This window comes from Alosa alosa, chromosome 12, assembly GCF_017589495.1.
Source record: "Alosa alosa isolate M-15738 ecotype Scorff River chromosome 12, AALO_Geno_1.1, whole genome shotgun sequence".
NCBI lineage: Eukaryota > Metazoa > Chordata > Actinopteri > Clupeiformes > Clupeidae > Alosa > Alosa alosa.
Genome location: NC_063200.1, coordinates 16,859,391 through 16,871,479, shown reverse-complemented (window position 1 = coordinate 16,871,479; position 12,089 = coordinate 16,859,391). Strand labels below are relative to the sequence as shown.

The window sequence follows — 12,089 nt, the reverse complement described above, 5'->3', positions numbered from 1 at the left end:
TCTGCATTTATCCCAATCTGTGAATTAGTGAAACACACTCAGCACACAGTGAACACACAGTGAGGTGAAGCACACACTAATCCTGGTGCAGTGAGCTGCCTGCAACAACAGCGGCGCTCGGGGAGCAGTGAGGGGTTAGGTGCCTTGCTCAAGGGCACTTCAGCCGTACCTACTGGTCGGGGTTGAACCGGCAACCCTCCGATTGCAAGTCCGAAGCGCACATGTCTGTCTGTCTGTCTGTCTGTCTGTCTGTCTGTCTGTCTGTCTGTCTGTCTGTCTGTCTGTCTGTCTGTCTGTCTGTCTGTGGAGTTGGTTTTGCCTGGCTGACTATCTGACACACACAGATCTGACAGCAGTTGTTCCCTTGTCTATTGCTGCATGGCCAATTATAAAATGGCCTCTACAGGGGCTAAGCTCCACCTGTCTCCATGGGTACCATAGGTACCATGCAAGTCCCATGGTAATGACAGTCAGTATACTTTTCTTGACTTATTATGCCATGTCATACTGCACAACGCATGCTATTCACCTACTTGTAGGAGATGTTGGGGAAAAAATCAGCACAAGCAAAGTCAACCCATGAGTATATCAGTGACATCAACATAAAAAAATTCAAATCAGTAGAACGGCAAATGTTCACCAATGAACACCAATGTTGTTAAGAATAAAAGCTAAATAAACCTTTCTATAAACACCTAATTTGTCAGTTTGTCATGATCCAGGGGTCTTGTCAGCAAGTCGTGTTCCTCTTATAAATATTAATCTACTCTGCTAACCTCAGCTCTCCGTCACTGTCAGCTCAGCAGGAAAATTAACACCTCGGAGGGCTGTTGAATCACCATCACTCCTAAACGTATTAGTTTAGTGTGGTTAATTACATTTATCTGTCAGGGACCACAGACAAAGGACATTATCATTCCTGAATATATTAGTTTAGGGTGCCATGAGTGAGAGAGGGGTTGGTAAAAGATATAGCCATGGCTGTGGCTGGAGTCTGCAGGTAACCAAAGCTGTGGGTATATCCTGTTAACATTGCAAAATATGACGTTGGGTCTTCTAGTTCATAAAGCGATTGTGGGTCTGTTCATTTGTGTGTGTGTGTGTGTGTGTGTGTGTGTGTGTATGTGCCTCGTGTCTGACTGAGAGGCTAATTGCAATGTTATTACAGGCATGCTGTGTCATCATTAATCACCTGAAATTATTTTTCATCATCTCTCTCTCTCTCTCTCTTTCTCCCTCCCCCACACTGTTTATTGCTATTAAATCTTAATCAGAGACATTTGAAATGAAGAGATGATCGGCTCAGACCTGTTAAATAGTGACGAAAGAAAAACAAAACAATTTTAAGGGCTTGTGACTCACCCACTCTGAAAATAATGTAGGTGTATTTTTCTCTCTCTCTCTCTCTTTCTTTTGTGTGTGTGTGTGTGTGTGTTTCACTGCACAACCCTGTAACACAGAAAATAACGCCTTGTCACTCTGGACACAGAGAGGTTGAGGAAATAACATGAGAGTTCTTTTCCCCTCTTGTTGCACTTTGAGCTTAAAATAACAGGGGAGCTCAGCAGGATTCCTGGAAAAACAACAGACAGGTTCTATTATTTATCAGCCTTCTAAAAATGCCTTCCTCTCCGACTGTCACCTTAGATGTGTTGCGGTTATGGCAGAGAGGGGAAAATCCATACTCCCAAAACCTTACAATGCTTAAGGTGAATACAAGCCTTTAAAAGTAGCATGTAGAAAGAGTTGAGCATTTAGAGCAGGGGTGTCAAACTCAAATTCACAGGGGGCCAAAATTAAGAACTGGGAATATGTCGCGGGCCAAGCTCAACATTTATTGAATAACCGATGTTTTTATTGAATTAAAACTGTATACACACAAGAAAAAATAGAATGCAGGCATTTCTGAATATAGCCTAATAGAAAAAATATATTGAATATCTGAATAGAAAAAATATATTGGCCTATTTTTTGCAGGTGAACTATAAAAATTGTAAATAACATTTAACAATTATCAAAATTGTAATTGTAACTATTAACAGTTAACAAACTCTCCCTCTGAGAATGGCCGTCTTGCTGATATCCTGTGCAACAGTAAAACTTCGCTTTTACAGCAGCATTACTTTGTGACTTGGCTTGTCTGCCTTGAAAGCAGACTTGCTTTCAATTCTCCCACTTTCTGTAGCTTAAGCTTCGCATCCAGATCTTTGTATTTGTCTTCATGTTTAGTTTTAGAGTAGTGCCGTTTTATGTTGTACTCTTTTAGTGACAGCTACGGTGAATCCACATACCAAACAAACGGATTTGTCCTTGAATAATATGAACATATAATCGTTTTCCCACCTATCTTGAAAGCTCCGATTATCAATCTTTCGCTTCGCCATTTTCGTTGATAGTTTGTCTGGTTGCATGGATACGTGTTTTGTCAGAAAAGGCGGCATTAACGATGCAACGCATTTTGGGATTTGAAGTGTTATCGGTGTATGATACACTATATGTACAGTATGTAGCAACTTGATGGGCTGCATTGCCCTGGGCTGCGCTCATGCGCTGAATAGAATAGCGTGCTAGGCTAGCTCTAACGTGGATGCGCTGAAGAGAATACTGTCGGGCCAGCTCAGATATGGATGCGCTGTATAAACTACGTGGCGGGCCACTTCTAATACAGATTGAATAATGACCTCGCGGGCCACAAATAAGCAGCACGCGGGCCAAAAATGGCCAGCGGGCCTGAGTTTGACATCCCTGATTTAGAGAAACCACAGATTAGATAAACATCTAATCTTAGTATTCCAGAGACTGTACTTCATTATTCCATGATGGAACCTTTCATCGAGCTCTGTTTCCATAGGGACGCACCCTCAGAATGGATGGGACTCACCCTCTATAATGGCCTTAGTGCCTCAATGCCTCTCTGGTAGAATATGCCACAAATGGAAATGTGGAAATGGAGAAATCAACGTGATGCACACATGCTGCTCTCATGTCCAGTTTCATTCGTGTTGCTCTTAGTAGTGAGAATCTTTCTTTCTTTCTTTCATTCGTTGCGTAAGCGCACCAGAGCTCTGCACCACTTCTCTGATCGTTAGAGAACAAAGGGGGCCAGTGGTCCTCTGGGGAAACCCTCTGAGGGGGCGAGCACTGCTCAGCTGTGCTCAGGTGAGGTGTGCTGTGCTTCTGCGATCGATGGTTCGGCCAGAGGATTCCCTCCTTCAGCATAAAGATTGAAGCAGAGTGAGGTCTAGAGGGAGAGAGCAACAAACCTCTCTAATCCTCTCTGTCCTTTCGTTCACCTGCTACTTGTGTGCTCCTTCTCTTCGACTCTTTTCCTTGATCTTCCTCATTCTCTTCCTCTGTTTCCTTCCCTCTACTGCCACTCCCTCTCTCTCCAAAGGTGCTCTTCCCCAGGAAAAAAGCCTGGAATCAGCAGTACGTGACTAGCATCCCAACAGCCCTCCGAAGCATGACAGTAAAATCTCTCTTTTCTTCTCTCAACAGTTCCTTCTTATTCACTCTGTTTTCTCCCAGTGTCTCACTGGCCGGTCCAAGTCACACCCTCAGCATTTCTTGGTGATTTTGTTTTTGAAACTGTCTCTATCGTCCCCTGTGAGTCCCCGGCAGTCCAACTCACACACACACACTTCCATCCACTCTCACTGTGTGTCAGACATCTCTTTCGGTATTACTCTGATCGGTTGACCAGAGGGCGGCCAGTCCAGTCAGACTCACTCGCATACTCATCGTACTGCACCAGTGGGCTCCCTCTCTGCTAATTTATGCCCTCAGTCAACACTGACACACTTCAGATTGGCTTTATATAGTGGTTAAATGTCAGAGCAGAGAGCCGTCCTAGTAACAGGAACACAGAACCGCTACGATACGCCAGAACCAAATTATCGTAAAACCACCAATTACCAACCATTTCGTGCGAAAATTCTAAAACAACAATGTTTTTTAATACTTCAAAATAACATTTGATAAATTAACCTTACATTTTTCAGTAGCCATACTGTAGGTGTGTAGATGTGGACAAAATCTAGTTTCGTTCTTACTGGGGCTGTTACTGCCTGAAATACACGCTTTGAGTTTAGTGCTGGGCTGGTGGGTGCCTATTTCCAACCTTTCTCACGGCACATCAACGGTTAGACCGAGAATTCTCATCGCAAATCAAAATTCCACTGGAGCTCCAAGCGGATTTGTACATGCAGCCTTACAACACTGTTTACAGCTCTTCGAGTCACTGTAAAATGTCATTTTTGGTACAATTATGGTGTGGGCGCTTGCATTTCTTTATGAATCTACCGTCTTGGTTTGTATAGAAATGAATATTAAGTGACACATACACGTAAGAGGTTGGAAATACGGGACGGTTGGTAATAGGTGACATACTATACTAAGGTACAGTACTGAATCAGTATGGAACCACCACAATATGGACAGAACAGGGCTGTCATAGCACAGAAACGGGATAACAGAACAAAATGTCTGTGGGGAACAAAACCACATAGAACCACCAGAGAACAGAACATGATGTCTATGGAACCAAACCAGCACAGAGCCCGTACAGAACAAAAGAACAGCCCAGACAGCAGTACAGATACCCTGGAAATCCAGAGTTCTCGCGAGAGCACAATGGAATTGTCTCTGCGAGACACTCTGGCAAAGAGCAATGACGCACGTTACTTTTAACATTCTGAGGAACCAGCTAAACTGATGAAGACAGCGCTGCAACGTTGGAGGACAGTACACATTGGTCGTAGTGTTATCCGATTGCGTCGAAGTCCGAAATCATTCAGAGTAAACCCACTAATGGGTCGCGGAGACATGCCAGGTGGGGCGGCAACGGGCGTGAAAAACAGGAGTTTTTAATTTATTTTTTTTTATCTGTAGCCTGGGCCCAGGTAGCATCCGATCGCAATGGGCGCACTGTGTTATTCACAGGGAAGCCTTCGTGTCAAGGCAGCTTAGTTAGTCCCGACCTACATGAGATTCTGAACGTTGTTGTGAGAGTGGTGAATTTCATTAAAACCCGCCCTTAAAGCGCCACGTCTATTCTCCGCGACTTTGCGAAGAGATGGTAGCTGACCAAAAGGCTGTACTGTTTCACAGCGAGGCAAGGTGGCTTTCCCGAGGTAAAAAAGTGCTGTCGCGTGTTTGAGCTCAATTAAGCCTCTTCTTGGAGGAAGAGCGATGTTTGAATCTGCAAGCACGTTCACTAATTAACATTTCTTGACGAAGCTGGCCTATCTTAGCGATATATTTGATATATCTTAGCGATACATTTGAGTTAAATGTCCAGTTACAAGGCAAAGACAAGCACCTACCTCACCTAGCAAATAAGATTACTGCATTCACCAAATACACTTGAGTATGGGACAGGCGCCTCGATCGCGACAGTATTATGCCTTTGAGATTTCTGAGCGAAATCGCTGAAACGTCTGATTGGGAGCCACTCTTTTGATCCCATGTAATAAACAGTAGGCCTACATCACATCCCTGGAAAGTTTATTTCAAAAATATTTCCCAACCAGGAACCAGCAGTGCTCAGTATGACTGGATTATGGATCCATTTAATGCAGCATGTTGGTATTTCATTGAATATATTGTACAAAGCTGTAAAATGGCCTATGCTTCCTAATATGTTGCTGGAAAACAGAAATACATGTGTTATGTATTTATTTATTATTATATCTGCAGCACCAGCTGATTTTAACTCTGTTGAAGAGGATATATTTAGAACTTGTCATTATTTCAATAAATTTGACAATTTTAAGCTTACCTACCACTTTCTTAGAGCGATGAGGGACAGGTGGGGCTCGAGAATGCCCCCTTGATCAAAGTGGGGAATGAAAGAAAAAGTTGGGTCACGATAGTCTGTCATTTTTAAAAAGTGGGTCCCCAGAAAAAAAAGTTTGAGAAACACTGGTCTAGGGTTATCCAATTGCGTGCAGTGAGATTTTTAAATGCATGCTTGTTGCCGCCCCTCGAGTTGGGCCATTACATTGTTCTTTGCCAGACCCTTAATCTTTCTAGATGATCATGGTCTGGATTTTCCAGGCTACAGTACAGACCCAGCACTCAGCACTGTACCCAGCAGTGCGCACCAGAGCTGAGCGGTTTCAGCCCCACTGGACTCTGTTTCATCCGATTCTGACACGTTTCAGAGGGTTTGGATGCAGCTTTCGTATGAGACCAGAGCTGGGGCGCGTTTCCCAAAGCCATAGTTGCTAACTAAGTTAGCAACTTTGTTGGTCGCAATGTAATTCTCCGTTGCCAATCAACTAAGTTGCTAACAGGTTTTGGGAAATGGCACCCCAGGCAACTATGGTTTTGGGAAATGCACCCCAGAGCGGTTTCAGCCCCCACTGGACTCTGTTTCATCCGATTCTTACACATTCCAGAGGGTTTGGATGCAGCTCTCGTATGCCAGTTCAGCCAAACCCCAGCAAAGTCATCCAACTTTGACATGTTTAATTTGAGAGAGTTTGTATGCAGCACTCGCATACACCAGCTCAGCCAAACCCCCCAAAGTCATCCAACTCTGACACGTTTCAGAGGGTTTGGATGCAGGTCTCGTATGCCAGACCAAAACCGCAGCTGTAACAGAAACGTCTCTGACATGCTGAACATCTCTGAACAGCTTTCTGAATTCATCTACTTGGAAATATGATCAAAGGTGGTTCAGTGAAGCAGTAATGTGTGTGTGTGTGTGTGTGGAGTGTGCAGTGTGTGTGTGTGTGTGTGTGTGTGTGTGTGTGTGTGTGTGTGTGTGTGTGTGTGTGTGTGTGTGTGTGTGTGAGAGAGAGAGCGAGAAAGAGAGAGAGAAAGAGTGTGTGAGTGAGTGTGTCTATGTGTGTGTGTGTGTGTGTGTGTGTGTGTGTGTGTGTGCTGCTCTGTCTGAGCTATTTGTGAGGTTTACCTCTTTTACCCCATCTCCCCAGCTGAACCCAGAGCCTTTGACATTAACACATACTGAATTCCCTGTGGGTGACTCCTGCGTCAGTCACACACACACACACACACACACACACACACACTCTCACACACACATACACAGGCCAACACACACACACACACACACACACACACAAAAAGCCAACACAGACACTTATACAGACTGACACATACACACATAGACACACACACCCACACACACAAGGGACACGATAGAACGATAGAAGCAAAGACTTACACACACACACAGACACAGACACACACACATACACACACACACTCAAAAGGAACATGGTGCAGCAAACACAGACACTTGTACACAAAGACAGACAGACACATACAGAGGCACACTCAATGATATACACCCAGCTACCCTCTGAAACACACAAATGTGCTGCCTGAATCCATTTGTAGTGCTTTCCTCAAGGTCAAATGACCCAGATGACCCTTTTATCAGGCTATGTCTCTCTCCATGTCCACCCACACACACAGACTGGCACACAAAAACATCCCCCCACCCACACACACACACACACACAGAAACATCCATACACACATGCACGCACGCACACACACACACACACACACACACACACTCAAGGGACACGACATGATGCTACAAATACACACTCACAGCAGTGTCCATGTGGGCATGGCTACAAACCTGCAGTATTTCTGCAAACACTAAGAAAGCGTCTGAGGTGCATTTAAATCCAACAAACAGAGTCAAACATTAGACAAATCACAACTCAAAGCAAACTGAAAAACTGAAGACAATTCTGCCCAAGCATTTGCCTTGTTTGCTACTTTAAACGCACCTGCACTCTTCACACTATGCATATTTGTTTGTTGTATTTCTTGTCTATGGACCCTTTCAAGAATAAAAACAAAAACAATGCTTGAACGTTCTATTTGGGCCCCAATCTACTTCCTCTGCATTAAGATAACATATGGAATGTTAAAAAGGAAGTCTTGTGGGGCCAACTATGATGCTGATAATGGAACTCTCTTGAAAGGGTCCATTTCTTGTCTGTGTTTTAGAAACCCACCAGTGTGGAGTCAAAGACAAATTTCCACTTTTGTGAACAGTAAAGATATTATTATTATTATTATTATCATTATTATAATAAACAACACTCAGACAGCTAGTAACTCAGGACCAGATATGGCCAAACCCTGTGGTGTCACCTGCTACCTCTGGAGTGTTAATACTTGGCATGGATGTTCATTAGTGCAACCACAACGTCTGGACTCGAGGCCTAATTACACCTGCTATGGTGAAGGTAGTAATTACTGTCCTAGTACTGCCCATTATAGCTGAACAGCTGCAGCTAAACATGTTCTCTAAGGCGCGGATCACACTGGCCAGCGGCAGGTTTCCTATTGTTCTCCATGGTTCGGCAGGGGAAAGGTGGCACAAGCTGAGCACTGAACTTGGTTCAACTTTCAAAGCGCAACGCTAGCGTATTCAATTGTCAGTTTAGGCAAACCGTTCGTGTTACTTAGGAGCGTGATAGAACTTATTATGGTCTGAGTGTTGCGTTATGCTTACCGCTGCTGCTTCGTTATCTCCAGTGTGATTTCAGCCTAATATGTCAGGATGAGTAGCATGCCGCTCCGGCTCCAGCACTACTGATGAAGGGCCTGAGCTTCCCTTCTCTGTCACTCCTACATATAGAACAGACAGCCCAGAACTACAGCCCATATTTTAATAGAATATCCATTACTTGTTTTTGGAACCCATACTTAAAACATGCATTTCATGGATAACGTAACAATTAACCTCAGTTCCTGTTATGATGTCAAATGACATCACTCAAAGAGATTCATAGCTGTTGAAACTAATTTATTGCAGTCATCAATTAAGTGTTTTAATGACTTCCTGACGCAGTGTGTTTCCTTCTTAGAGCTGTGGTTTCTTTTCTAATTGGCTGGCAGTCTGTCCCGAGGCTGGAACTTCATTCTGATTGGTTGTTGTGTGAGGTCTCTTTCTGCAGTTGAATTCTAGAACTCACACAGTGCAGGTTGGGAGAGAGAAAGCCGTTCAGCAGAATGCCCACAGCCCTTCACCCACACAGAACATCATGTTCCAGAGTTTTCCCATTTAGCTTCTGACCCTAAGCTCAATGCAGCCCTTATCTTGGGCAGATTCTCTGGCTCCTCTCCAGACTGAGGCTGTTGTTCGTACAAGTACATTAGCTAATGCAGCACTTGTACACCTACTGCTGGGTCTCTCCCTTACCCCAGCACCATTGCCTATCAGTCCCTCCTCAGACCACAGACCACCCAATCTTATTAGCTTATCCATCGACTTCATTCGTTAAGCATTGAATGTGCTTAACAAATTATATGTGCCCTCTTATTTACTTACTTTTTTGTTTACTTGAATGTTATGTTTGTCTGTGGACTTAAATTGGTAAAATATGTCTTGTCTTCACCGTGGGATAGTGAGAAACGTAATTTCGATCTCTTTGTATGTCTGGAACATGTGAAGAAATTGACAATAAAGCTGACTTTGACTTTGATTGAACATCCTTTTATCTGTGTTGGCTCTCTCCCTCTAGGACCATTCCCTCTCATCTAAACATCCACTCCTCTTCTGTTTCTGTTGCCCTCTCTTGAGATTCTGCCATATTCCTTCATGCATCTCTATCCCCTTCCTCTTTTCTCTCTCTCTTCTTCTCTTCTCTCCATGTTGCCCAAACCCCTGTAGACACTCACCTCCCCCACCCCAGCCAGTCAGCCAGCCACACACACACAGAATTGCTAGTCTATCAGCAGGCTCCTCAAATGGGCTCCATGTGGTTGAACAGCCCCCTGGCATGTCCTGATGAATAACTCCTCATCCATCAGAGGGTCGTTAACAACCCTTAAACACACACACACACACACACACACACGGACGCACACACACATGCATACATGAACACACACACATACACGCATCAAGCCAAGCCTCTTGTACTTGGTAGTCTGCTTCTAAATGCTTTCTGCAGGGGTAACCAGCAACCTCAAGGGCTCATATTACCTGCTTTACTTTGTGTCTTACAACATACTGATAGGACTTCTCCTTAATGTCTTAATGTATGTAATTTTCAGTGGTGTGTAGGCTGATAATAAAGAATATATATGAGTATCCATTCAGAGTCATTACTCTAATGGAGTAAGATAGGATACCGCCCACATAGTCTCTTGGGGTCTTTATGGAATGGAAAAACACTGAGGGGTTAAAGGCATTTTCATGTGGCTTCATAAATTGCCACAAATGGAAATCTTTATGAGCAATCATGGGATCTTATTAGCAAATTAGTTTTTGAGAGATGGGGGGAAATGGGCTTCACAGGTGACAGCACTGCCTGGGAGTAGCTGACTGTGTGGTGGATCCGGCTCTGATCTAGCCCTGATGTAGCCCTGATATGGCCCTGATGTAGCCCTGATGTAGCCCTGATATGGCCCTGATGTGGGCCTGATGTGATTCTGATCTGGACCTGATGTGGTTCTGGTCTGGCCCTGATGTGGTTCTGAACTAGCCCTGATGTGGCCCTGATATGGCCCTGATTCTTGAATTTCCCCTAGGGATCAATAAAGTATCAATCTGTTCCAGAGTCCATGTTGTGAGAGCAACACTTCTACTCAGTGAACGGTAAATTCACATCCAGATGTGGTGCTTCACACCATCAACCTCAGTGTACATGCAATCCATGTGTATTTGGGCTTTATGTCAAACGTATATGCGTAATGCATATACATAAAAAGGTTCAGGTTCAGATTCAGTGCATTTGGGATGGGATGGGAGAGGCCAGGAGAGAGGAGGGGAGCAGAGAGAGAGATTAGGAGAAGAGAACAGGGAAGGGAGAGGAGAGGAGGTTGCTGTGTGAGTCTGGTCCTTATTTATGACCAGGTCACAAACCTAAATCACATCACAGAAAAAGGGATAGAGAGAGAGGGGAGGGGGGAGGGTGAAATGAACAGAGAAAGGGATAGAGAGAGAGAGAGCAGAGAGGTGGAGAGAAGGGAAAGAGAGAGATGAAGATATATGGACAGGAAAGGGGTAAGGAAATGGAAGAAATGAAGTGAGACAGAAAAGGTGAAAGGAGGGATAGAGAGACAGAGAGGTGAAAGGAGGGATAGAGAGACAGAGAGGTGAAAGGAGGGATAGAGACAGGGGTGCCGCCAGGGTTGTATCCCAACAACCCTGGCGGCACCCCAGGGTTGTATCCCAACCCCCCCAAAAAAAAAAAAAGATACCCGACCTTATTTACCAAATTTGCGCATTTGGTAAATATAGGCTAGCCTCTCCTAATTGAGCCCAAGAAAAACCTTTACATAAACTAGAACAGAAAGCCCCTCTTAAACACGTCAACATACCCATGTCATTCCTTATCAAATAGCCTACTGCATGAAGCGTCTAACTTTTACAACACTGGCTGTACAGTAGGTCACGTGGGCTTATAGGGGTGTTTCAACATTTTAAACATGTGTAGACCGTGACCGTAGAGGACAATCTCTCACTGCTGTCAGTGTCAGCATCACTGCTAAGAACAGTAGGCCTACATCTTTTAACGTTACGGTTAAACGCCTGAAAAATCTTAAGCTGCTGCTGTTGTTTTCTTTTCATGACTGAATGATTTAGGCTATTATCCTATGAACGAATGGAACGTTGTGTTTTTAGGCGCCAGAATTGACCCATCCAAAGCCACGTCTGAAAACCGCCACAGGTCAATCGTTATCATGTCATGACAATGCTACGCTTTCATATTATAGTATATGGTTTCCATGCACACCATATTCCGGTTTTATTCGGAATAATGCCAATATTCAAATTGCACATGAGTCAATAAATATAGGCTAGTTGTCACACAAGTTTTTTTTTTTTTATTGTTGTAGGCTAATATTAAATGATTTCACAAATAAAGCCGTGAAAAAATTGTACGCACAGTGCATACAGGATTACGCCTGCCGGCGCCACTGGATAGAGAGAGAGAGACAGGAGGAGAAAGGAGGGATAGAGAGACAGAGAGACAGGAGGAGAAAGGAGGGATAGAGAGACAGAGAGACAGGAGGAGAAATGAGGGATAGAGAGACAGAGACAGGAGGAGAAATGAGGGATAGAGGAGGGGAGCAGAGAGAGAGAT

General features: G+C 44.1%; 1 protein-coding gene across 1 annotated transcript in view; it reads right to left on the bottom strand.

Moving 5' to 3' along the window:
• The window catches only part of map1b (microtubule-associated protein 1B), a 38,594-nt gene that overhangs the window by 12,892 nt on the left and 13,613 nt on the right, over window positions 1-12,089 (bottom strand).